The sequence below is a fragment of the Podarcis erhardii genome (assembly GCF_964252035.2).
Source record: "Podarcis erhardii genome assembly, chromosome: 12".
NCBI classification, from domain to species: Eukaryota; Metazoa; Chordata; class Lepidosauria; order Squamata; family Lacertidae; genus Podarcis; species Podarcis erhardii.
In genome coordinates this window covers 41,564,130-41,590,399 of record NC_138513.1, presented here as the reverse complement: position 1 = coordinate 41,590,399, position 26,270 = coordinate 41,564,130, and the positions used below count along the sequence as shown (strand labels likewise).

General features: G+C 44.1%; 1 long non-coding RNA gene across 2 annotated transcripts; it reads left to right on the top strand.

Moving 5' to 3' along the window:
- Positions 1-614: 614 nt before the first annotated feature.
- On the top strand, positions 615-25,302 carry LOC309325766. 2 transcript variants are annotated; one of them, XR_014149977.1, is made up of 4 exons: positions 615-732; positions 10,001-10,147; positions 16,240-16,316; positions 25,053-25,302. It is a non-coding gene; the product is annotated as an uncharacterized lncRNA (long non-coding RNA). The 2 variants fall into 2 exon arrangements; XR_014149978.1 differs by lacking the exon at positions 25,053-25,302 and adding an exon at positions 18,004-18,102.
- Positions 25,303-26,270: the final 968 nt, after the last annotated feature.

Below are 26,270 nucleotides of genomic sequence, written 5' to 3'. Positions count from 1 at the left end.
ATCATATACCAAGTTCCTTAGATAAAAAAAATTTGAGTTTTCATGTAATAATGCAATAAAGCACCAAGAAAGGCCTCTAGGTGCACAAACATGTTTTTAAAAAGATGCCTAGAGGTGGCAAATGTGGGTGAGCACCCAGAGAGAGAAGGTGAATAAAGCCCTCATCTCATTTTTTAAAAAAGAACATTCACCCCCCTGGAACCTAGACTACACCGTGACCAAATTATGGCCTATTATCCAGCCACACCTGGGCAAACAGGTGAGTTTTAAAGAGGTGCCAGAAACTGGATCACAGTCATGGCCTGCCTTATTTCCTTCGATTCTCCAGAGGGGTGCAAAATTGGGAAGATTGGGGTTTCAGGGGTTTCAGCTGCCTGAGCCTTCCGCTTTGGGGGTAAATGCAGGGCGGGGCCAGACGCTTGGCAGCTGCCTGAAGTGTCCAGGTGACGGGTGTGGCAGAGGGAGCGGAGCATTCCTGGAGCCCAGAGCCCATTGGTATGGGTGTGGCAGAGTGTTCCTGGAGCCCAGAGCCCATTGGCTCCAGTCCTTGCCAGGCTCTGACCTCACAACCAGCTGTGGAATCCTGCAGAATGTTTTGTTTCCTAGGAGGCCAGGTGAGTTGTTCGAAAGGATCCCTGAGTCAGTTGAAAGCCCAGTCGGTTGAAGATCAGATCAGTTCTGTTCTGGATATTTTCAGACCTGTTGCATAATGTGCTGCTGGTTTCGCAGAAGGTAAAAGCATGGGAAAGGGGGGAGACACCATGAAGATTCATGCCCCCGCCACATACCTAGTTTTTAAAGAAGCTCCTTGGTTATTTGACCTTTCTTCCCCCCCCCTCCTTTTTTGGTATAATTTTTTATTAAGTTTTTCTGTTTTACATTTTAGAATATTCATTTAAACAACCTTAAAACATCAATGACTTCCCTTCTCTTTCCATGGTTCATTTTACATACCATAAATCCCTGCATATTTTGCTTAAACTAAACCATTCAGTATTCCATTGTTACATCCATGAAAACTGATTTACACTGTTGAATTTATCTTAATGCTGCCAACGTTTTCATATGTACACAATTTTCACCCATATATTCAATAAACATTTTCCAATCTTTTTTAAACATGTGTTCTTCTTGTTCTCTTTTTCTATATGTTAAGTCTGCAAGCTGCACATATTCCATCACTTTTAGTAGGGACTTTACTTGTCTTCCATTTTGGGGCTAACGAAACACAGGCCACAGTAGTAGCATACATAAATAACCTCCCGTACCCCAAACTGAAAGTGTTCCAGGACTTCCGGAGGCGGCGCGTCCGGCAATGGCTGCCCTTCTCTAACTGCGAGGAGGGAGCTCCACAGAAACGGGTCGCCGCAACGGCGCAGCGGAGACCCACATCGGAAAACCACAGGCAGCGTAAGCCTGTGGCCATGGGACTCGGCGGGCACCAGGAGCGCTCCCCGAAACGTAGAAGGGACCTCGTAAGAGGTCTCGGAACGTGGAAGGGGGTGCGGTGCTGTGAGTCAATCGCTCTTGCTGTGGAGTGAAGCCGCGAAGCTGCTGTCGGTGAGCGCTGTCCTCTTTTCCTGGAACCATTCGGCTGGAAATCAACAACTCGTGAGTAAGAAGGAAAGAAAGATTTGGATGCTAAATTTTTGTTAATTCGGCTAAAAACGAGAGACGAAACCAGGAAGTCCGTCTCTTGCCACTGCTTAAAGATATAAAGCAAAGACTTTGAAGCTTGGAGCCTTTGAAGAGGCGTTAAAAGGCAAGCAATTCTCACATCCTACATCCATTTAAGCTGCTTTAGGATTTAACTTGCTAAAAGTTTATTTTGGAATACAAACTGTTTGATACCTGTTCCGTTGGATTTACAAATTGATAAAGAATCCCTGGTAGTTGGACTGCCTGGACAATAGAGCTGTCAGATTGCAAGACTTTGATATTTTGTTGCTGAAGGTATTATTAACTGAGCTCTAGTGGAACTGTTATACTGAACTGTTACATTTTGCACTTACTGAGACACTGTTACTTTTGAGACCAACTCTGCTAAATACAACTAAACTGAAGGTCTTTTGGGAAACTAAAGGCTGTTTGGACTGTGCAAAAACCGGGGAAAACTTTAAAGATTTAAACAAGGAGATTTATAAATTTGATTTATCCCCGATTTTAAAGGTGGGCTCCCTCTAGAGGACTTTGGATTTACAACTACACTTGACTTTCCTTTTGGTTTCTTTTCCTCCTAAAAGTTTACTTTATGGGCTTGTGGATTCCCATGGGAATATACTCAATTTGACCTTGACTCGCAGATAAAATTGGAATGAGTGGCACTGCGAGACAAACAAGAGCGGCTAGAGGAAAAAAGCAAGCAACCTTGACTTTAGTTTCGCAGCCACGAAGATCATCTGCCCCCAATGTTTTGGAACTAGAGGGAGCTGAACAGCTGCCGGTAGAAGAAATGGCATCAGGGGGATCTGCTTCAGTATTAGACAAAATACTTGAAAAATTGGAAGGCCTAGATAAAAAAGTGGATGAACAAACGGCTAAGATTGATCAGACCAGAGATTCTGTCAACAAATTAACCGAGCAAGTTGCATCAAATGCACAAGCAATTGGCAAATTAACTGAATCCACTGCAGAAAACCGGAAATTGGCAGAGGAAGCTATCCAGAAAACTGAGGCACTGGAGCAGGAGGTAAGACCACTCCACAAGCAGGTCGGGGAACAGCAGGCCTACTTGTCTATGACTGAACTTCGGGCCCGGGAAAACAACCTGAGATTGAGGTGCGTGCCAGAACTTGAACCTGAACAAGGAAATTTAACTGACTTTCTGACAAAGGAATTTTCTAAGTGGTGGCCTTTGAAGGAAGAAGAGGACTTTAAAATTGTGACGGCCTTTAGACTTGGGAAATTGATAAGGAAGGACAAGCCCAGAGACTGTTTGATTACTTTGAGATCCAAGGAGGAAAGAGATAAGATATTAGGACTACACTACGGAAAGTCACTTGAAATTTTGGACAAAAGAGCAGAGATTTACAAGGATATTCCTAGACAACTTCTGGACCTTAGATCCACCTACCTTGAACTAACAAGGTTGCTGAGGAGCAACTCAATTATTTTTAGGTGGGAATTTCCACAAGGACTATCGTTTACGTTTAGAGGGAAGAAGGTGAAAATAAAAACAGCTGAAGACAGAGATAAATTCTTGAATATTTACAGAGAGGACCTTCAGAAAGGGATTGGAGAACCCTCAGGGGCTGGACCATCTTCTGCATCTATACCTACACCTTTGGGGCCTGAAGACCAGGACAAAAAGATACCACCACCAGAGTAATAACAGATTTATTCAGGATGTCTCTGCAACTTTTGAGTTGGAACATAAACGGCGCCAACATCCCGGAAAAAAGGAGAAGGATATTTCACATTTTGAAAAAAGAACAATTGGACATTATTTGTTTACAAGAAACACATGTGACTAGGCTTCATAGAAAAGTGCTAATAAATAAAAGATTAGGCCAAGAATTTATTTCTTCAGACCGAGTCAAGAAAAGAGGTGTGGTGATATATGCAAAAGAGAGACTGTCACCAAAATTTCTATTCAAAGATGAACAAGGAAGAATCTTGGCAATTGAGATTCAGAACCAAGGAGAAAAGTTTTTGATATTAGGAGTTTATGCGCCAAATGACGGAAAATCGGAATTCTACAAGAAGCTGCATGAGACAATACTGGACTATCTGAACTACGACAACATCATTATGATGGGAGATATGAACGGCGTGGTATCAACTAACATGGATAAGTCACACAGCCAAAACGTAACAAAAGAAGGCAGACTACCTAAAGCATTCTTTGAACTTACTGACAACATGGACTTGATCGATATTTGGAGAACAAAGAACCCCCTAGGAAGAGAGGGAACTTTTTTTTCTGAAGCCCAACTGACATGGACAAGAATCGACCAAATTTGGACAACTAGAGGCCTGGCACCTAAGATAAAAAAAGTGGAAATCTGCCCAAAGACCTGCTCCGACCATAGCGCTGTAAAGATGTTTATGAGACTAACTCCAACCGGCTCCTTCAGATGGAGGATGAATGACAACTTGTTTAGAGATCAGGAGATTATTAAAAAGGCCCAAAAAGCTTTGAAGGACTATTTTGAGATTAACCTGAACACTACGGTGGAAAAAAGAACTGTCTGGAATGCAAGCAAGGCGGTTATGAGGGGGTTTCTGATACAACAGAACACTATAAGGAAAAAAGCACAGAATGAGAAAAAAGATAAGATTTTGGAGAAAATTAAAGAAGGTGAGAAGAAATTAAGATCTAAACCGAAATCAAAGGAGATTCTAAGAGAAATTAAACTTTATCAAGCGCAATATTCCAAACTGATAAATCAGGAAGTGGAATGGAAAATCAAGTTAATGAAACAGAGATCCTTTGAATCAGCAAATAAATGTGGAAAGCTGCTAGCATGGCAGCTGAAAAAGAGACAAAAATTGAACACGGTAACAAATTTAGAAATTGAAGGAAGAAATATTCAGAACCCAGGGGAAATTAGAAAGTGCTTCCAGAGATACTTCAAGCAATTATATACACAAGGGCCGCAAGATGAATCGGAGATAGAACAATTTTTAAAGAAGAATGGTCTACCAAGGTTGTCTCTGCGAAATAGAACTATCCTGAATTACAAAATAACACAACAAGAGATTGAAGAAGCCATTCAGAACATGCAATTGGGCAAATCTCCAGGACCAGATGGTCTCACCTCCAAGTATTATAAGACATTGAAAGACTATTTGATGCACCCACTAATGGAGGTTTGCAATGAAATTATGGAAGGGAAGAAGGTACCAGAGTCGTGGAAAGAGGCCTTCATCACATTGATACCTAAACTAGAAACCGAAAAGACACAACTCAAGAATTACCGCCCCATCTCCCTCCTGAATGTGGATTACAAAATATTTGCAGACATTTTAGCAAGCAGATTTAAAAAAGTCTTAAATGAAGTGATCCATAAGGACCAAGCAGGCTTTCTCCCAGGTAGACATTTGTTTGCAAACACAAGAAACATTATTGATATCTTGGAACTCTTGCAGACAAATATCAACACAAAAGCAGTTTTGATATTTATAGATGCGGAGAAAGCCTTTGATAATATTTCTTGGAAGTTTATGAAGAAAAACTTGGAAGGAATGGGAGTGGGGCGGGGGTTTGAGAATGGGATAGAGGCAATTTATTCGGAGCAGAAGGCAAAACTGATAGTGAACAATGTGGTGACGGAAGAGTTTAATATTGAAAAAGGAACACGACAAGGTTGTCCTATCTCCCCTTTGTTATTTATATCGGTCCTGGAAGTGCTCTTAAATATGATCAGAGGAGACCGGTTGGTGGAGGGTATTCAGGTCGGAGCGAAACAATATAAACTTAAAGCATTTGCAGATGACCTAGTATTGACCTTACAGGAGCCAGAGCCCAGCACCAAAAGGGTACTGCAATTGATTTATGAGTTTGGTCGGGTGGCGGGATTTAAACTTAACAAGCAAAAAACCAAGGTTTTGGAAAAAAATATGACCTCTTCAGAATCAGAAAGGTTTCAGAAAGAGACAGAATTAAATGTGGTTAAAAAAGTAAAATACCTAGGGGTAAACATAACAGCGGAGAACATGAATTTATTTAAAGATAATTATGAAAAAATGTTGGTCTGAAATTAAAAGGGATCTAGATGTTTGGTCAAGACTGAAACTTTTTTTTTTTTTTAAATAATTTTTTATTAATTTTCCAATTTTTAACACTAAACAACAACAACACACAAACATCAACAAATACGAACACACACAAAAAATATCATTTCTTAACCTCATTTTCATACGCCTCGTTTCTCGGACTTCCCCATACCTCACCCTTTTTGCATCCTTATTTTACAGTTTTTCAACAACCCTTTTTGCCAATTAAATTTAAACTCATTGTCATTCTCAATTTCACCTTAAATCATCAAACAGTTTTAGCTGCAATTCTGCATCTTCCTTCCCCTTGACATTTTATCACTCCTCTATTTTACAACAGTTCTTAAGATATAGTTTAAACTTTTTCCAATCTTCCTCCACTGTCTCTTTCTCTTGGTCGCGGATTCTGCCGGTCATTTCTGCCAGTCCCATAAAGTCAATCACTTTCGTCTGCCATTCTTCCAGTGTGGGTAATTCTTGTGTCTTCCAATACTTTGCTAGAAGAATCCTTGCTGCTGTAGTGGCGTACATAAAGAAAATCTTATCCCCCTTTGAAACCAATTGGCCAACCATGCCCAGGAGAAATGCCTCCGGTTTCTTGTGAAAAGTACATTTAAGTACCTTCTTAATTTCATTATAAATCATTTCCCAAAAGGCCTTAATCCTTGGGCAAGTCCACCAAAGGTGAAAGAAGGTACCTTCGGCTTCATTACATTTCCAACATTTATTATTGGGCAAATGGTAAATCTTCGCGAGCTTGACTGGGGTCATGTACCACCTGTAAATCATTTTCATAATATTTTCTTTTAAGGCATTACATGCCGTAAATTTAGTCCATAACTGTTCCCAGTCCGCAAGCATAATGTCATGACCTATGTCCTGTGCCCATTTAATCATAGCTGACTTAACAGTTTCATCTATTGTATTCCACTTCAGCAATAGGTTATACATTCTTGATAAATTCTTAGTATTGGGTTCTAACAATTCTGTCTCTAGTTTCGATTTCTCCACCTGGAAACCAATTTTCCTGTCTTGTTTAAAATTCTCCATTATTTGGTAATAATGGAGCCAATCTCGTACTTTAGACTTTATTTTCTCATAGCTCTGTAGTTTAAATTTACCACTTTCTTGTTCTAAAATTTCAAAATATTTTGGCCATTTAGGTTCCATGTTAAGTTTCTTCACCTCCTTAGCTTCCATAGGTGATAGCCACCTAGGAGTTTTATTTTCCAGCAAATCCTTATATCGAATCCAAACGTTATATAATGCTTTTCTGACAATATGGTTTTTAAAACCCTTATGAACTTTAACCTTGTCATACCATATATATGCATGCCAACCAAACCTATTGTCAAATCCTTCCAAATCCAACGTGTCTGCATTCTCAAGAAGTAGCCAGTCTTTCAGCCAGCAGAAAGCTGCCGATTCATAGTACAGTCTTAAGTCCGGCAGGGCAAACCCCCCTCTTTCTTTTGCATCAGTAAGTATCTTAAATTTTATTCTGGGCTTTTTGCCCTGCCAGACAAATTTATATATATCTTCCTGCCACTTCTTGAAGCAATCTAGTTTATCCACAATTTGTAGTGTCTGAAACAAAAAATAACATTCTAGGCAATACATTCATTTTGATCACTGCAATTCGGCCTAACAAGGAAAGCTTCAAGTTCAACCATATTTCTAGATCTTTCTTTACCTCTGTCCAACATTTGTCATAGTTGTCTTTAAATAAATTCACGTTTTTGGATGTCATATTAATCCCCAAATATTTTACTTTCTTTCCTTGTCAGGACGCATTGCTGCTATTAAGATGAATGTATTGCCAAAAATGTTGTTTTTGTTTCAAACCTTGCAGATTGTGGATAAAATGGAGTGTTTTGGGAGGTGGCAAAGAGATATCTCAAAATTTGTCTGGCAGGGCAAAAAGCCCAGAATTAAGTTTAAGATACTAACTGATGCTAAAGAAAGAGGGGGCTTTGCCCTGCCAGACTTAAAGCTCTACTATGAATCAGCAGCTTTCTGCTGGTTGAAAGATTGGCTGCTTCTTGAAAACACTGATGTTTTAGATTTGGAAGGATTTAACAATGCTTTTGGTTGGCATGCATATCTGTGGTATGACAAGGTTAAAATACACAAGGCTTTTAAGAATCATGTTGTCAGAAAAGCAGTGTTCAATGTCTGGTCAAAATACAAGGACTTATTGGAAAACAAGACCCCGAGGTGGTTATCACCAATGGAGGCTAAGGCCCCGAAAAGACTCAATATGGAGGCCAAATGGCCGAAATATTGGGAAATAATAGAAAAAGATGGAGACAATTGGAGGTTGCAGAGTATGGAGAAACTAAAGGGGAAAGTGCAAGATTGGCTACATTATGCTCAGATTAAAGAAGCATTTAAGTCAGATAAAAAATTAGGATTCCAGGTGGAAAAATCAAAGTTAGAAACAGAATTGTTAGAACCCAGCTCTAAGACACTTTCGAGAATGTATAACTTGCTGCTAAAATGGAACACACAGGATGAAACGGTCAAATCAGCTATGATAAAATGGGCACAGGACATAGGGTACAACATTATGTTTGCTGACTGGGAAAAGTTATGGACCACCGGTATGAAGTTCACGGCATGTAATGCCTTGAAAGAAAACATTATGAAAATGATATATAGGTGGTACATGACTCCAGTCAAGCTCGCAAAGATATACCATCTGTCTGACAATAAATGTTGGAAGTGTAAAGAAGCTGAAGGAACATTCTTTCACCTCTGGTGGACTTGCCCTAGAGTGAAGGCTTTCTGGGAAATGATATACAATGAGCTGAAAAAGGTATTTAAGTATACCTTCCCTAAGAAACCAGAGGCCTTTCTTTTAGGCATTGTCGGCCAGAGTGTGCAAAAGAAGGATCGAACTTTTTTTATGTATGCCACAACAGCAGCAAGGATACTCATTGCTAAATGCTGGAAAACTCAAGATTTGCCCACGCTGGAAGAATGGCAGATGCAACTGATGGATTATATGGAACTGGCTGAGATGACTGGCAGAATCCGAGACCTGGGAGAGGAACTGGTGGAGGAGGACTGGAAGAAATTTAAGGATTATCTACAAAAACATTGTAAATTGTATGAATGCTAAGAAAGATGTAAGATTTGTAATAACACGGCTCCAACAAATTAGTAATAAGGAATATAAATTTGAATGTAATTGAAAGAAAAGACAAATTTTGGATAAACAATATTTCAAATTAAGATCTCAAAAGTTTGATTTAAATTCTAAAATTTGAGATTTAACACTGGATAATTATATGATATGAATGGAAACAAATAATTTGCTAGCAAAATTTGTGAGTTCAGAATGCAGGAACAAGAGATGTGAGGAAGTCCAAAGAGGAGAATGAAATGTGGAAATTTGAAAAGACTATGTTATTATGTATGTTTTTTGTTTATTGTTTAAAAAACTTTAATAAATATTATAAAACACAAACTGAAAGTGTTCCTCTATCAGTGATGTAACAAGGGAAATACATGTCTTCTTTCTTCCCCTGTTAAAATGCTGAACTCCAAGAGAGCCCCCAGATCAAGGGCTGGAGACCTATAGCACAGACTTGAGACCCCTGCTTCTCCCTTCCACAGAAGAGCCATAATCTCTTTCCTTCTCCCTCCCAAGGGTAGCCTGGAACTTTGGAGTTCTCGAAAATGGCCAGGAGAGAATTTTTCTCCAAACAAGACCCAGAATGCCAGTGGCGGACTTTGGGCTCTTAAATTCCAGTACCGCCCTGTGCAACTCCCCCCCCCCGCCGCCCCCAGCTGCTTCTTGTGCTCTGTTCCACAGCGTTGTTTGGGCACCCCCTGCAGAATGGCACCCAGTGCGGCCACACCAGTCATGCCACCCTAAAACCAGCAGAGCCATTGGGTGCTTCCTGGTATCTAGGCTGGCGAGTGGCCATAGCTCAGCAGTGGAGCAGTTGCCTTGCCTGCATGAACCCCAAGTGCAGTAGCATCTCCAGGAAGGCCTGGGAAGGAGAGACCCCTGTGTGAGGCATTGGAGAGCCACCTGCCGTGGAGGTCACTTTGGGTCAGGTGGACCAATGGTCTGACTGGACAAGGCAGCTCCTTGGCGCCCCACCAGTGGCCACTCTGGGCTTTGCTTCCAGTTCAGGAGGAGAGCAGGATCCATCTCTCCTTGTAAGGCAGAGCCCAAGTCTTTTTTGAAAGAACCCACTTTAGCTGCCTCTTTTCCAGACCCTGCTGGGATTCGGCCTCAACCTGATCTTCTTCTGCCCTCTTTGCACAGAGCTGTTTATGATGGAGGCCTCCCACCTACACTCGCTGCATAGTCTGGTGGTCCTGTTTTACCAATGGATGTATAAATAGAAACTCCTTTAACAGGAGGAGCTGGCCCTCATTTTCCCCAACCTACAAGAATTGCTCAAGATCCACCGTAAGTCTGCTTCCCCTCCAGACTGGTCCCCATTCTGTGGCTGGCCGAGGCCTCCGCTTCTTCCTGGGTGGGTCAGGAGAAAGGCCAGAAATCGGAGCACAGCATCCAAAGAGCTCTGCAGCAGGATCAGGCCCAAGGGACCCAGCCAGTCTTGCAGCCTGTTTTCAGGGGGGCAGGAGTGCAAGCACAATGCCCCCCAGGAATGGGGATTATACAGAGGATGGAGGTGGCAGCCAGTTGCTGCCTCTAAGTCTAACCTACCTCACAGGGTTGTTGTTGTAGGATGTGTTACATCAGTGCAGTCAGTTACAACATGCTTTACTTCCTAGAGTGGACAGAGCCGTGTGTGTGTGTGTGTGTGTGTGTGTGTGTGTGTGTGTAACTTCCTGTTCCTGCTGTAAGTTACTCACCAGATGAGTGTGACTATAAAAGCAGAGTCACACAGCCATTTTGGTTCAGTTCAGTTCCTGTTTGATTCAACTCTCAGTTAATGAAATATACTCAGAGTCGCAAAGTGATTTCATGCTCTTTATTCAGCTCATAGTGGTGAGAAGGAATGAATGAATGTCCCCTCAAAGTATCTGCTTTATATACATTATTTACACAATGGGCTGCACATGATTGGCTAGTTCTGGAATTCTACTGTAAGCCAATCAGGTTGCGGATTCACTTATATCTGGAGCATGATTGGGTGGTTCCTGCCAACCAATCATACTGCTGCATTGTTCTAGGACCAATCAGACTGCTGCAGTTTGGATCCTATTCAACTCAGTACATAACAGTTAAGTCTCATCCATTTTGTTGTCTGCTGGCTCTGAATGCCGCCGGCGCCGGCTGACCAAGTTTCTGGACTGCAAGATGTGGCGCCTGGCCTGTTACCCTCTGCTGCTGAATAATATCACCCAGCACACTCTTCCTCCTTCTCCATATATTTGTGTGGTGGGGAGGGTGTCCCAGGAGAGCTGTATCTCTCCATGATTCCATGCTGATATGCTTCCTAACTTTGGGAGGTTGTGAGCTGCATTGAGCCTGCCTTACTAGGGAAAGCCAGCGCCCAAGGAGGGTGATGGTGGGGGGAGAGATGATGTCCTGTGTTTATACAACCCCTGTCTGCTTGCATTAGTGCCCATAGGGCTGTGTCTGCAGGGAACAGGGTGTTGTTCAGCAGCCCACTTTCCTATCAGCAAGCAAGGATCCCTTTGCCTCATGCATCTGGGCTGCTGCTGCTCATCTGCCTTTCAGACCTGTTTGCTTTTCAATGTAGCCTTGTTCTTAGTTTGTGCTGGGATCTGCGTTGGGTTTCAAGCTAATAAAATGAAACCAACTTTGCAGGCAGCCTCTATGCCTCTCTCTCTCTCTTTCTGCAACTTTCTTGCTCAGAGTCAATCCGTGAGCACCAGTGCCTTTGCCTGGCACGCAAGGAGTTTAAGGAGTTTCATGAAGGAAGCAGCTCGCTGCCTACCAAATGCGCCTGGATGCCAGGTCACTGCGGAAGAACGGTCACTCACTGGCCAGGCAATTCCAGGTAGGGCCTCCCCTTTGCCCTCCCCTCCAATCCCTGAAATATACTCAGAGTCGAGTGTAGATTTCATGCTCTTTATTCAGCTCATAGTGGTGAAGAGGAATGGAAGTTCCCCCAAAATGTCTGCTTTATATACATTATTTACACAATGGGTGCCACATGACTGGCTAATTCCGGGATTCTCCTGTAGGCCAATCAAGTTGCGACTTCACTTCCACCTGGAGTTGGATTGGGTGGCTCCTGTGGACCAATCAGACTGCTGCATTCTGAAGCTTATTGTTCTAGGACCAATCAGACTGCTGCAATTTGGATCCTATTCAACTCAGTACAGTGGTGCCCCGCAAGACGAACGCCTCGCAAGACGGAAAACCCGCTAGACGAAAGGGTTTTCCGTTTTGGAGGCGCTTCGCAAGACGAATTTCCCTATGGGCTTGCTTCGCAAGACGACAGCCCATAGGGAAATCTCCGGGACAGTGGGGAAGCGCAGCTCGTCTTCCCTGCTGTCCTTGGACCTCCTCCGAAGCCTGGCGGCGGGGCGGGGACACCTCCTCCCGCCGCCGGGCTTCGGAAGGATGCCCCGATGCCGGGCGGCGAGGTGGGAACGCCTCCCCCCGCCGCCCGGCATCGGAACTATGTCCCGAAGCCGAGCGGCGGGGCGGGAAAGTCTCCCCCCGCCGCCCGGCATCGGAACGATGCCCCGAAGCCGAGCGGCGGGGCGGGAACGCCTCCCCCCGCCGCCCGGCTTCGGGGCATCGTCCCGATGCCGGGCGGCGGGGCAGGAACGCCTCCCCCCGCCGCCCGGCTTCGGGGCATCGTCCCGATGCCGGGCGGCGGGGCGAGAAAGCCTCCCCCCGCCGCCTGGCATCGGAACGATGTCCCGAAGCCGGGCGGCGGGGCCGCGAAGCCTGGGCGCGCTGGCAACTCTCCGCAAGGAGCGCTCCCGCTGCTTGCGGAGAGGTCCGCGAAGCCTGTCCTGGACCTCTTCTGAAGGCAGGCGGGGGGCAAAAGTCTTTGTCCCCCCTGCTTGCCTTCCCAGGGGCTTTTAAATTGCCCGGACAGCGGAGAAGTCCTCCGCTGTCCCGGGCGATTTTAAAATGCCACCCGCCAGAAGAGGTCGGGGGAAGGCGGTTTCCATAGGAACGCATTAATTGATTTTCAATGCATTCCTATGGAAAACTGTGCATCGCAAGACGAAAAACTCGCAAGACGAAGAGACTTGCGGAACGAATTAATTTCGTCTTGCGAGGCACCACTGTACATAACACCTGGCCTCATCCTGCTCTTCCCCTCCCTGAAATGCTGCCTTTTTCTGCCCCTGCTGTGCAGAACCTTGACCTGAGGGAGCACCAACGTATCCAGGAGGGGCCTCTGCATCTGTGCATCAGCAAGAAGAAGACTGTGGGCTCGCGAAAGAAATGACCTCTTCTGCCAAGACACACACACACACACACACACACACACACACACACACACACACGGCACAGGCCTCTCAGAGTGGAGGGGCATGCGCTCTTCCTCTGCAGTTGCCTTTGCCGCTTAGACCCGCCCCCTTTCTATTAAGATAGGAATCAAAAAGGGGAGGTGTTGTGGCTTTGTGACAGAAAGACTCTGGCGTCTAAAAGCCCCGGAGAGCCACTGCTGCCAGCGAGAGGAGACAGTTTGGTAATCAAAATTGTGACAATTCCTTCTCTGATGACTGATCATTTTCAGTAAAATTTAGTTTTAGTAAAAGGACGGTTTCTGGTCATGGCGGTGCCAGAGTCACTGGAGTAAAGTCTGCCAGACCTGGGCAAAGGAGCAACTGCATTCAAGATTTCAGAACAGTGGGACCTTGGGTTAAGTACAGGGCAGATTTGAGGGTAAACCATACACAGCACGGGTCTGTCCTTGTGGCTCGTTGGAAGTTGAAACTGCTTCACATGTACTATTACGTCGTCGTCTTTATGAGGATATACGTTTGACTTTTATTGCACCTGTTTTGCAAAAGTCCAGGAAAGAATCGGAATACCATAGTTTAAAACTACTGCTAGAGGACAAGAATCCCAAGACTACATTAAATGTAGCTAAATTCTGTGCGTCTGCAATTAATCGCAGCAAGCAAGTGGTAGCCCATAATGATCAAACCCCTAAATGTTAATTACAGGGGACACGCTAACAATTAATTTTAATTTTTATATTTAAAGCCTTGTTATATTCATATTGTCCCTTGTATTTCTGATATTTTTTATGATCTGTGATATTGTGTGTGTTGATGCTGGTCTGTGACCGTATTAATAAATTCATTCATTAAGTACTTAATTCGTTCCGGAGGTCCGTACTTAACCTGAAACTGTTCTTAACCTGAAGCACCACTTTAGCTAATGGGGCCTCCTGCTGCTGCCGCGCCACTGGAGCATGATTTCTGTTCTCATCCTGAAGCAAAGTTCTTAACCTGAAGCACTATTTCTGGGTTAGCGGAGTCTGCAACCTGAAGCATCTGTAACCTGAAGCGTATGTAACCAGAGGTACCACTGTATATATCTGGACAGTCAAAGAAGTTTCTATCAACGTACCCTCCTGAGTATAACCAGTCAGGAGTCCCAAGGTATGGATTGGTGCCCTGATAAAACCATCTTGTTCTCCATTCGGCTTCATCTTCTGACATTCCTTATGAGCAGCTCTCTGCTTCTCTTCTAGTCTCTCTTTCTCTTAGCTAGCCAGATCAATTTCTCCATTCTCCATGTGTCTGATGTCTGGCCTCAGTCGACAGTCAGTGGGAGCCAACACTTCTTCCATGCCTTTTTCTAGTTCCTTAAGACTGACGGCGAAATTGGTGAAATTGTACATCTGGGGTGAATTTGGTGGTCTAGCGAGAGGAGACAGGGCTGAGCTAGACCAAGCCAAGGTCGCCAGGCAGCTTTCGAAAAGATTAAGAGAACCAAGCAGTTTTAGAACACAATCCCTAAAACAAAGTAGAACCTTAGGTGTCGAAGCGTCCAACTTTCATGGGTAGCTAGAGCTCTCATACAACAAGCTGCAGATCACAACTTTCCCAGAGAGACCGTGTTTGGCTGGAAGAAGGGCCTTTGTAGCTCCAGGGCAGAACACCTGCTAGGCATGCAGAAGGTCCCAGCTTCAACGGCATCTCCAGATAGGGCTCAGGGGAAGACTCCCTGCCTGGGACCCTGGAGAACCATTTTGGCCAGGCAGAGCTAGATGGGCTCAAGGGCCTGATTTGGTCCAGCCTCCTTTGTCTCTGACTTGCTGGGCTTTTGGCCTGGTTCTGCAGCCTGGCACCTAGATGTTCTCCTCAGGATAAGTGGAGTGGGTGAGCAACAATCCCTCACTCTGTCTGTCTGTCTGTCTGTCTGTCTGTCTGTCTCTGTGTTAGGCCTGAACACCCTGCTTCTGAAAGATCTCATAGTGTTCCTGAAGCTGAAGGGTCGGCGGCTGCAGTTGAAATGCTTCTGAAAGAAGGCAGGGGTCTCCCTTTTAGGCCCCATTGTTCCCCTCTCCCCTTCATATTTCAGTTGTACCTTCAGCAAGTAGCACCCCTACACTGTCATAGCTGTCAACTGTCCCTTATTTGGCGGGAAACTCCCTTATCCGAGCACCGTTTCATGCTGCGGTCCCTTATTGATGATGTCCCGTAAATTTCCCAGGTTTCAAAGGAAGCAGCTCCTCCCAGGTTTCAAAGGAAGAGGCTCCAACTGTGTTGCTTGGCTGCATTGCTCACCCAATAAGGAGTCTAAGAACGACTGGGGGGTGGAGCTTGCATGCCTTGTGCCGATCAAATCGGCCGCGTTGCCTGGGGACTCGCCTTTGCTCAGTGCTTCCCAGCGCAGAGGTGACGGTGGTTTTCCTTGCTGCATCCCCTTTGCTGGGTTGCTGCGCTGTGGGAACCACCGCTTGAGGCTTCATTTGGCTGCTGGCTAGGCTTTCTGCCTTTCTGGCTCAGAGGGGCTCAGAAGTTGAACATACCTGTGCTCGGAATCAGATGGATACGTCGTCGACGGCCCACTCACCCTTGCCGGGGAAAAGGTCTGTCTGGAGCGGGGGCACATGGTGGGGGGAAAGGAAAGGAGCTGATTGAGTACAATGGCAGGCGGCGATCTCTTGGGGAGGGGCCTTTTGGATTTGTTTTGGAGGCTCCTTTGATTGACTGTTATGGGGAAAGGAAAGGAGCTGGTTGTCTAAAATCCCTTATTTTGGCTGCTGATCCCTTATTTTCGAGGCTGCTGGCCCCTTATTTTCAAATCTGTAAGTTGACAGCTATGCCCTACACTGTGCGCGCGCACACACAACACAAACACATGTGGATGTCCTGGTCCTGTCCTGGTTGCTCTGCTGTCATTGAGCCTCGAACTCTTCCATATCATCAGGGCTGATGTCTTCTATTTGGCAAAGCATACAACTTAAGTCTTCAACTGGCTTATAGGAACAACATTTAAAACTTAATCTACAAAGTTAGAATGAAATAAAGTGGTTAAAAGCATGCATATTCCATAAGAGGTCCCCCCTGGGCTTGGGGTGGTGAAGGGTTAGTCTCCCCCCCCCCCCACTGATGGATGTCTCTGTCCCTCATTTTTAGGCCACTGATCCAAGCTGATTCCATCGCCCCTCTGATGACCCTCAGGAGCAAGAGTCGAAGGAGGACAATGGCTTCTGGTGAGTTGCTGGTGTTGCTGCAGCATGGGGTATCTCCCATGATGGGGGGGGGCAGCCTCAGCCTCCAAGGTCTGGCAGGGCTGCAAGGCATTCTGGGAGTGTCTGCCCACCACCTTCCCTCCTCCTCCTGGTGAGAAGATCTGGTCACCAGCTGGGTGAAGGGCAGCTGTCCTCCTTCTCAGGGGTCCCTGACCGCTTCCCTCTGGGCTCCCTCTTTTATTAAATACATTTAATAATAATAACAATAACTTCCACCAGTTGTGTCTCTCTGCTTTGCCTCCTGATGTTTGATGGATGAGATGTTGACACGCCTTCTCCAGAGGTTTTGCAGATCCCAGGCTAGTACTACTTACATTGTTTTTCCAGTAGAGGCCACTGTTTCCTAAGCGGATTTGAAATTTAAATGGCAACTGGCATTTTTCTGTAGCGCTTTCTTTCAGGGTATGGTACTCTGTTTATCTATGTTTTTGGCCTTCGTGTGCTGAATATATTTGAGGAAGTGCTTTGTGCAAGGCTACTTACTTTGAGTAAAAGCCTTCTTTATCAGAAAGTATTTTGTGCATGCAGCTCAGTTCTTAAGTGCCACTAAAGGAGGTTGAAGAGGTTTGCAGATTCCCCAGACAGCATCCATATGTTTTTAACTGCACTGAAAGTGATCCTTAAGCTGGGCTTCTTCCACCCCACCAAGAAAAAGCTAAGGACATTGACTTTGATAGTGGGTAGTTAGGCAGATCCTTAAGACTGTAATCCAAAACCATACTAGAACACAGGTTTTTTTTCTGGAAAAAAGGGGAAACTCACCATGAAGTTAGTTAGTTTGTGTATTGTGGGTCCAGTTGCAGTGACACACACACACACACCCAGAGAGAGAGAGAGAGAGAGAGAGAGAGAGGGGGGGGGCTAAATGTAAGATGTGATTAATAAACTCAAGCAGACAACAATCTGGATTAGAAATGGCCACAACTTTATTGATTACAGATATAGGTGAATTTTTGGCTTAGGAATTGGGTGTATAACCATTCCAGTCCTCCCCAGACATCATCATCATCATCATCATCATCATCATCATCATCATCATCATAACAACTACTTTTAAAAAGGTAAGGGAACTTAGTTCCCCTGAGTTCCTGCTTAAAACAAACAAAAAAACCCTTGCCAGAACAGAAGCCCAACTGAACACATTGGGATTTGGTTGGCATCCTTCTGTCTTGGAAGACAACGGGAGGAATGCGCTTTGCAGAGAATTACAGAGCCTTCTGTAGCTGCAGGGACTGAAAGGGGAGAGACATGTTTCACTGCAGCTGGGGCAGATGAAGACATCCGGTTGTGCTAATGCTGGCTTCTAAGGTGATCTCAGGGGCCTGGGGGCTTCCACTCTATGTGAACGGGCCCAAGTCAGCCCTCATCCAAAAACTGAGCCATGAGCCAGAGGCATGTAGAGGTTACAGTGTTGGGCTAGGATTGAGGAGACTTAGGCTGAAATCGCCACGCAACCATGAAACTCACTATCTCTTGGCCTGATTGATCTCACAGGGCTGTTGTAAGGATAAAATGGAGGGTGGGCATTTTGATTGCTTTGACCTACATGGTGGAAAGTTGGGGGTGTAAGTGTAATAAAGACATCAATAAATGTAACCATTTACATAAATTCTTACCCTAGCCCCTGTCTTTCCTCCTCCTGTTTTAGCTTCTCCAAGCACAAACTTGGGACTATTGCCTATTTTACTGCAATGCTTCGCACTCCATTTCCCGGACTGCGACGACATTCCAAAAGGCGATCCTTTGTTATTTCGTCAGCTGGTGCATTTGAATACAAAGCTTATCATATATTTATGATCTGAGAAGTTCTTTTGTTTCTTTTTTTTAATAAATATTTATTAAGATTTTTAAATACAAATGTAAAAATAATAAACAATATAACATGTATCATAACATAGTTTCATAGCTTCTTTGGACTCCCTCACGTCTCCCGCTCCCACTTACATCATTGTAAATTTTTACCAGCAATTTATCATCTTGTTTGCATTCTTATGTCCCGCTCATTTAAATATAATCTAATAATTCTCCAAAAGATTTATATTTTCCTCAATCTCACTTATCATCCTAATTCCATCTAATTTAGTGGTGCTCAGTTATTTATGATCTAGCATCCTTCTTAACATTCAACCAAATTACAGTATTTTTGTAAGTAAATCTGGAATTTCTTCCAATCTTCTTCAACCTTCTCCTCTCCCAGGTCTCGGATTCTGCCGGTCATCTCAGCCAGTTCCATATAGTCTATCAGTTGCATCTGCCATTCTTCCAGTGTGGGTAGATCTTGAGTTTTCCAATACTTAGCGATGAGTATCCTTGCTGCCGTTGTTGCATACAGGAAAAAAGTTCTATCCTTCTTTATCACCCTCTGGCCGACAATACCCAGGAGGAAGGCCTCTGGTTTCTTAGGGAAGGTATACTTAAATACCTTTTTCAACTCATTATATATCATTTCCCAGAAAGCCTTCACTCTAGGGCACGTCCACCAGAGGTGAAAGAATGTTCCTTCATTTCCTTTACATTTCCAGCATTTGTTATCAGACAAATGGTATATTTTGGCAAGTTTAACTGGGGTCATGTACCATCTATATATCATTTTCATTACATTTTCCTTCAAAGCATTACATGCAGTGAAGTTCAACCAAGTGGTCCACAACCTTTCCCAGTCCTCAAACATGATATTATACCCAATATCCTGTGCCCACTTTATCATAACCGATTTAACCATTTCATCTTGTGTGTTCCATTTTAACAGCAAGTTATACATTCTTGAAAGTACCTTAGACTTAGGTTCTAACAGTTCCGTTTCCAATTTCGATTTCTCCACCTGGAACCCTAACTTTTTGTCATTTTTAAAAACTTCTTTAATCTGAGCGTAGTGTAACCAGTCTCGCACTTTATCCTTCATTTTCTCCAAACTCTGCAGTTCTTTTGTTTCATTCATCTGTGGCTTAAGGTTCTGCCATGTATAACAGCAAATTGCTTTTTTCATTCCTGTTTCTCGGGAGTAAGTAGAAACAGTCGGCTCCTACTGCCTTATGAATGCCAGAGCTTGCTTCAGCCACAAGATGGCAGGGCCAGCCCTGTTTTACGGCAACATCTGCAAGAGTCACTAAAGAGCGGGATGATATTAATCTTTCAATAACTTGCTCCCACCTCTGTATGTTGAAGCCTGGATATATGTGTGTGTGTTAAGGGACGCGGGTGGCGCTGTGGTCTAAACCACTGAGCCTAGGGCTTGCCGATTGGAAGGTCGGTGGTTCGAATCCCCACGGTGGGGTGAGCTCCCATTGCTTGGTCCCAGCTCCTGCCAACCTAGCAGTTCGAAAGCATGTCAAAGTGCAAGTAGATAAATGGGTACCGCTCTGGTGGGAAGGTAGACGGCGTTTCCGTGCACTGCTCTGGTTCGCCAGAAGCGGCTTAGTCATGCTGGCCACATGACTCGGAAAAACTGTCTGCGGACAAATGTCGGCTCCCTAGGCCAGTAAAGCGAGATGGGTGCTGCAACCCCAGAGTCGTTCGCGATTGGACTTAACTGTCAGGGGTCCTTTCCCTTTTTATATATACAGTGGTACCTCGGGTTAAGAACTTAATTCGTTCTGGAGGTCCGTTCTTAACCTGAAACTGTTCTTAACCTGAAGCACCATTTTAGCTAATGGGGCCTCCTGCTGCCGCCGCGCCGCCGGAGCATGATTTCTGTTCTTATCCTGAAGCAAAGTTCTTAATCCGAGGTACTATTTCTGGGTTAGTGGAGTCTGTAACTTGAAGCATCTGTAACCCGAGGTACCACTATATATATTTGTGTGTGTATGTGTGTGTCATTAGCCCATAACAGCTTTTGGTATACAGTCAGGGCCGGATTTAGGTTTGATGAGGCCCTAAGCTACTGAAGGTAATGGGGCCCTTTATATGTCCAGCTGTCCTTTGTCAACAACAAATTGTTGCTGTTTTTTGTGTTGAATATATGCTATGTGGTAATTTATGGACCTAATAGGTATCTAAAGCCATTTGCACATAACAAAATAAGTATTTTACTTACATCATAGGAGCCTACAGAAAACAAAACAAAACACTGTTGCTGTATGTAGGTTTTATTTTATTTTATTAGTTTTTTATCTTATATTTTGGAAATGTACATCCAGTTTTTTCCCCTTTAATTTTTTGGGAGGTCCCCAAGAGAGTGGGGCCCTAAGCTATAACTTGTTTAGCTTATACGTAAATCTGACACTGTGTACAGTGCATGTTTAAATATTTTGGATCATTACAGACCACAGATTTCATCTCTGCATAGCTGTCCCCCAAATCTCGTGAGAGCTCATATGTGCCATGAGATCTTGACGGAACCTATCCTCATTGCTTCATGGGTGCTGCTGCACAACCCAAGTAAGGGAGTCTTCGGCTGCAGGGCAGTGGTGGCAGGACACCACTTTCCTGTTTCGCCTCAGGCAGCAAAATAGGATGCGCCACCCCTGCTTTCTGCTGTCTATGATGATCAATAATCCTTATGAAAAGGTCCTTTGCTGTATATGGCGACAGTCTCTAGCCTATCAATGTTATTTCTCTCTCTTTGGGGGGCGGGCAGGGGAGCTGTTCATTATTTTAACCAGAAAAGGAGGGAGCTAATCAATTTACAAAAATAGCCATACATATAAACATATAAACATACATTTTTTCTGGGGTACGCAGGGGTACTCATACCCCTAAACATTTTGTGAATCTTTGTACTTTTGTCCATTTACTGTATTTATTTTTCCAAATTTGAACTATAAAATGGTGATTTTCTTGAGTCAAAATGAGAGTACCCCTAAACTTTTTTTAAGAAAAAAAGGACTGCATATAAACCTATCTTATTAAAACTTCTTGTTTAAACATCCTAAGTATCTTCAACAGTTTTTGTACATGTTTCATTGTGCTTTTAATATTTTGTTTAGAGTCACCCAGGACTCAGCTATATAGCTACCAATAAAACAGTTTAAGTGTGTTTTAAGTGCAATATACGTGACACTAGATGGCAGTGGTGAGCCTTGTGGAAAATTCAATGTATTTTTTAAAATGCTTTTACAGAATGGTTTTTTAAATGTGTGTAGATTCCACCCCAGAGTGGCTGGGGCAACCCAGACAGATGGATTGCATATAAATAAAATAAGAATAAGAAGTATTATTAAAGTACCCTAAAGATCTTAAACATCTAAAATATTTAAATATCTGTGCAAATTGGACTACTGGATTCCGTTTGCTTAAAAAGGGTGATAGCCAATCAAGTCAGAGAAGAGCATCTAAATTAATGTGAATTCCTTAAGTCCATTTATTTCAGTTGGTTTACTCTGAATATGAGCCAACTAAAAGTTATCCTATTTCTTTATATGCCATGTGTTTTCTTCACATCTACTCAGTGTTTCTTAGCTTGTTCCTACCACTTGCCACCTACTTTTATGTTGCCTGGTTTAGAATCTATCTTCCAATATTTAGCATAAAGATTCCTTTCAAAACAAATTGTACCATCTGCACCTGAATTTTCCTAGTGATCCAGTAACCTTTAGTAGAATTAAAAAGGCACAATAGTAGGTTAACAACTAAATTTATCAGTTTAAAAAATTGACTATAATTATAGCCATTCACATGGGACGCAAGTGGCACTGTGGGTTAAACCACAGAGCCTAGGACTTGCCGATCAGAAGATCGGCGGTTCAAATCCCCACAACGGGGTGTGCTCCCGTTGCTCGGTCCCTGCTCCTGCCAACCTAGCAGTTTGAAAGCATGTCAAAGTGCAAGTAGATAAATAGGTACCGCTCCAGCGGGAAGGTAAACACCGTTTCCATGCGCTGCTCTGGTTCGCCAGAAGCTGCTTAGTCATGCTGGGCACATGACCCGGAAGCTGTACGCCGGCTCCCTTGGCCAATAAAGCAAGATGAGCGCCGCAACCCCAGAGTCAGTCATGACTGGACCTAATGGTCAGGGGTCCCTTTACCCCTTTACCTTTTTATAGCCATTCACTAATATTTCCTTACTGTCTAGCATTCCAACCTTAAATGAAAAAACAACAACCACCCAACTCCTATTTTCTTCCTTTTGCTTATAGGGGCAGCATTTGACACCCCCTGTCTAGCTTGTCACTTTACTCTTCCATGGTATCCAGCGTAATTGTATTGACATTTTTAAAGCAGCGTTCCTTCTAAGTTTTCACCACTCAAAATGTTGAGCCTTTCCCAAATTAGAAAGAAAGCAAGAAAGATCACCTGGTGTCTCTTCCTTCATTCCACTTTAACATATGTTTATGCTTCCTAGTGCTGCGTTACTTCAGCAACAACTGATACACCTTTGAAAAAAGCCTTTATCTTATTTCCCCACCCCACCCCTGCTTAATTGTGACTAGGCACTAAATACTAGATATTTTCCGGATAAAAATGTGTTTATTAGGGAAATTGGCACAACAATGCAGATGGATTTCCATAAGGATTTTGTGCATGGTTTGTTCATTTGTTTTTACAAAAAAGGGGGGAAATTGCTGCAGAACTGTGGAGGACTGGATTTAAAATTGGAAGCATGACAGGTTGGGAGGAACCAAAATGGACAGATTCATCCATCTCTGCTTGCTGTCTTCCCCTTCCCTCCTTCCCTCCTTCCCTTCCTCCCTCTTTCCCAAAGGAAGGACCAGTCACTACTGCAGAGGTCTGAACTGGCTACTTGGAGAGGGCTCCCACTTTCTCCCTTCCACTGCTCCATCCATTTTGGCTTTCCCCCTCCCATTTCCCCCTTCCTTATCTTCTTCCAAGGCCCACAACTCCACCCATGAAATTAGGCTGAGAGTGACAGCTTGCCCACCACTGCTTAAATCACCCACACGATAAATTCACTTTGCAGGCACTGGTTCACAATGCACCTCTGCTGGGCTTGTTTGAAAACACTGAGGAATTAATTGTATTTTTTTTTAGTGGTGGGCTGGTGGGTGGAAGGCAAAACAGTCAGAGGCAGGGAAGAATGAATGGCCTCTTGACCTATTACCATTTGGCAGCTCTATATTCAAACAGATGGGGATAGAAAATCAGTGAAACAGCCTTGAAAGGAACTGTGCAATCCAAAAAAGTATTTTGCTGGGGAATGCCAAGTTAATATGAATAGTCTGCTTACAAATGGCAGGAAATGGCATTCAAAATTGCCTTTTTTCTTTGGGGTGCCTCCTGGTACTGCCGTGGCCCAAGTAGTGTGTTACTCAGCCTTTTTTGAATTGAATTGAGATCCCCAAGGACCAGATGTTTCAAGAGAAACAGAGTGGAGTGGTAGGGATCTTTTGACTGCTAGGTGAACATCCAGAGAAATTTCCAAATCACTAAGGAAAAAAACCAGAGCATTTCTCGCACCCAAAATCAAATTGTTCTGGGCCAAAAATGATCTGTTAATGCTACTGCCTAATTAGAAGTCATGCTGCCATTTAGCTCAGTAACAGTGGAGTTTGGTTCATTCTGACCTCTACTGTATGATAACTCTTTGGAAAGGCTAGTGGAACAGCCCAGACAGGTAAAAGGTAAAGGCAAAGGACCCCTGGATGGTTAAGTCCAGTCAAAGGCAGATATGGGGTTGCGGCGCTCACCTCACTTTTCAGGCCGAGGGAGCTTGTGTTTGTCCACAGGCAGCTTTGCGGGTCATGGGGCCAGCAGGACTAAACCGCTTCTGGCGCAGTGGAACACCGGGATGGAAGCCAGAGCTCACAGAAACGCCGTTTACCTTCCCGCTGCAGTGGTACCTATTTATCTACTTGCACTGGCGTGCTTTTGAACTGCTAGGTTGGCAGGAGCTAGGTCAGAGCAACGGGAGCTCACTCCGCCATGCAGATTCAAACCACCAATCTTCTGATCAGCAAGCCCAAGAGGCTCAGTGGTTTAGACCACAGCGCTACCCGCTTCCTAGTGCTACCAATGTCATGGGTTGCTGGATGGTATTTCCATGACATATTTCGATTGGCTGTCAGTTTGGCAGGCTCGCTGCAAGTAGGTCTTTGCCAAAGTTTGCTTTAAGTGCAGGCTCCATCGTATGGGGACCTAAGACCTTAATCGCTTCTGCACCAGTGAAAAAACAGTATCTTCCTCTGCAGCTCCAAACTGGTTGCGGGAGAGAGCGCCGAACTATGTGCAGTGAGCTCTCTCCTCTCCATTTTCCACAAAGGCTATGGCTTTGTTCTACCTTCACAACTGGAGGCACTCTGCCCAGTTGCACTCACACTCTCTGGTGGCTGGCTTCCCATAGGTATCTGTCTGGTCACTCTGAGAATAGGATGTTGGTCTGGGTGGACTACTGACCTGCTCCTCCAGGGTTCTTCTTATGAACAGTTGTGCTTCTGGTGTGTAAGGACAGAGTTTCCATGTCAAAGACACAAAGGCACAAAGACACATGAGCCCCAGGCCCTGAGTGTTTCCTGCTCCCCCTTAAAACTATCTGACATGACAACCAAACAGATCTACAGCCACAGATAAAATTAGTCACCAGCGAACTCTTGTATAGGGAGGGCCCATCAATTGTATGACATACAGTTGTCAAGTCTCTGGTAAATAAACAGAATGCCCTTAAGCTTCGGGTTTTCTAATTTGCCTCTCCCCACAATAACTAAAGTTGCATCAGTAGTTTTCCATTTCTAATTACTGTGGTGCTACGACATCTGCTGGTACCCATCGATTATCTCATATGGATTGGGCTGTTCTTATATTCTAGCTAATCTGGCCGTAAATATCACACACATTCCCTACAGAGATTTCAGACCATCTGCTGCAGAAGCAGAGAGGTTAAGCGCTCAGTGGAAGAACAGAGGCAATCGAGGCAGCAGCTGAACACTGTGGATGCTGCTGAACTAGAGCCAAGCTAACCAACTGGCAGATTCCAGCATGGGTGCCTTCAACAAACTCAAGTGTTTCTTCTTCCTCTTTGCAATAAAAAATGGCCACTTTTTTTGTTCCACAAATATTCAAGTTGGGGTTTTTTGAGGTTTTTTTGTCCACACAGGCAGCTTATCAGCTCCCTTTGGCTGTGTTGTGCTCAGGGAGGGAGATATAATAGTGGTCCGGTTCACATGCCTTGATAAGTCGCAGTATGGTTTACCACAACTGTGAGAGTGCTGGCTTTCAGCAAAAGGTTTGCAAGTGCTTTGTTCCTCCCCAGTCTTTTTAGCTGAGTGCAGAAAGGTAGCTAAACCATAGTTTGGCTTAGTGTGTCATCCAAACATGGGATCTTGATTTAAGGTCTTTGCTCCACAATCTATAACCATGGGAGAAACCTTGGCTGTAGATCGTGGAAGCAGATACCTTAACCACAATCCAAGGTTTGGGTGACATGCTAAGCTAAACCATGGCTTAGCTGCTACACTGACTTAAACAGCCTGGGGAGGAGATGGATAAAACACCTGCAGTCTCCTTCACAGGAATCAATACGTTCACACGTTTGAGCGAAGCCATTGTTTGGCTTATCACTATGTGAGAATGCAGCTTATGTGCGCATGAGTGTTGTCTGTATGCGTGCACACACTTTTTCCAGATGCATGTAGTCTGTTGGAAACAGGAGAAAACGAAGCAGAAACACGCCGACTTCAACTGACAACCGTGTGTGTGTGTGTGTGGTGATTTGGCAAGGTATCGCAATTCTTACAATTCTGGAGATAATAGCTTTCAAAATAGTTGGTTGTGTTTATAGAGAGGCCTCATTTTCCATTCTGTGCATGCACATTTCTTTTCATTCCCTGTTTTCTTTTGGGCAAACAAGTCTAGCAGGTTCTTTAAACACAATAAAAACCTGCAAAATGAGCTTATGGTGAAAGCAGGGGAAGCTATCATCTGCCCTGAACCTTGCTAAACCTATATTTTCCCTAAAGCTACAAAATCATTGATATCATAAGCTATGAGCTCACTGACACCAGCTGGGGATGAAATATTCAAGGAG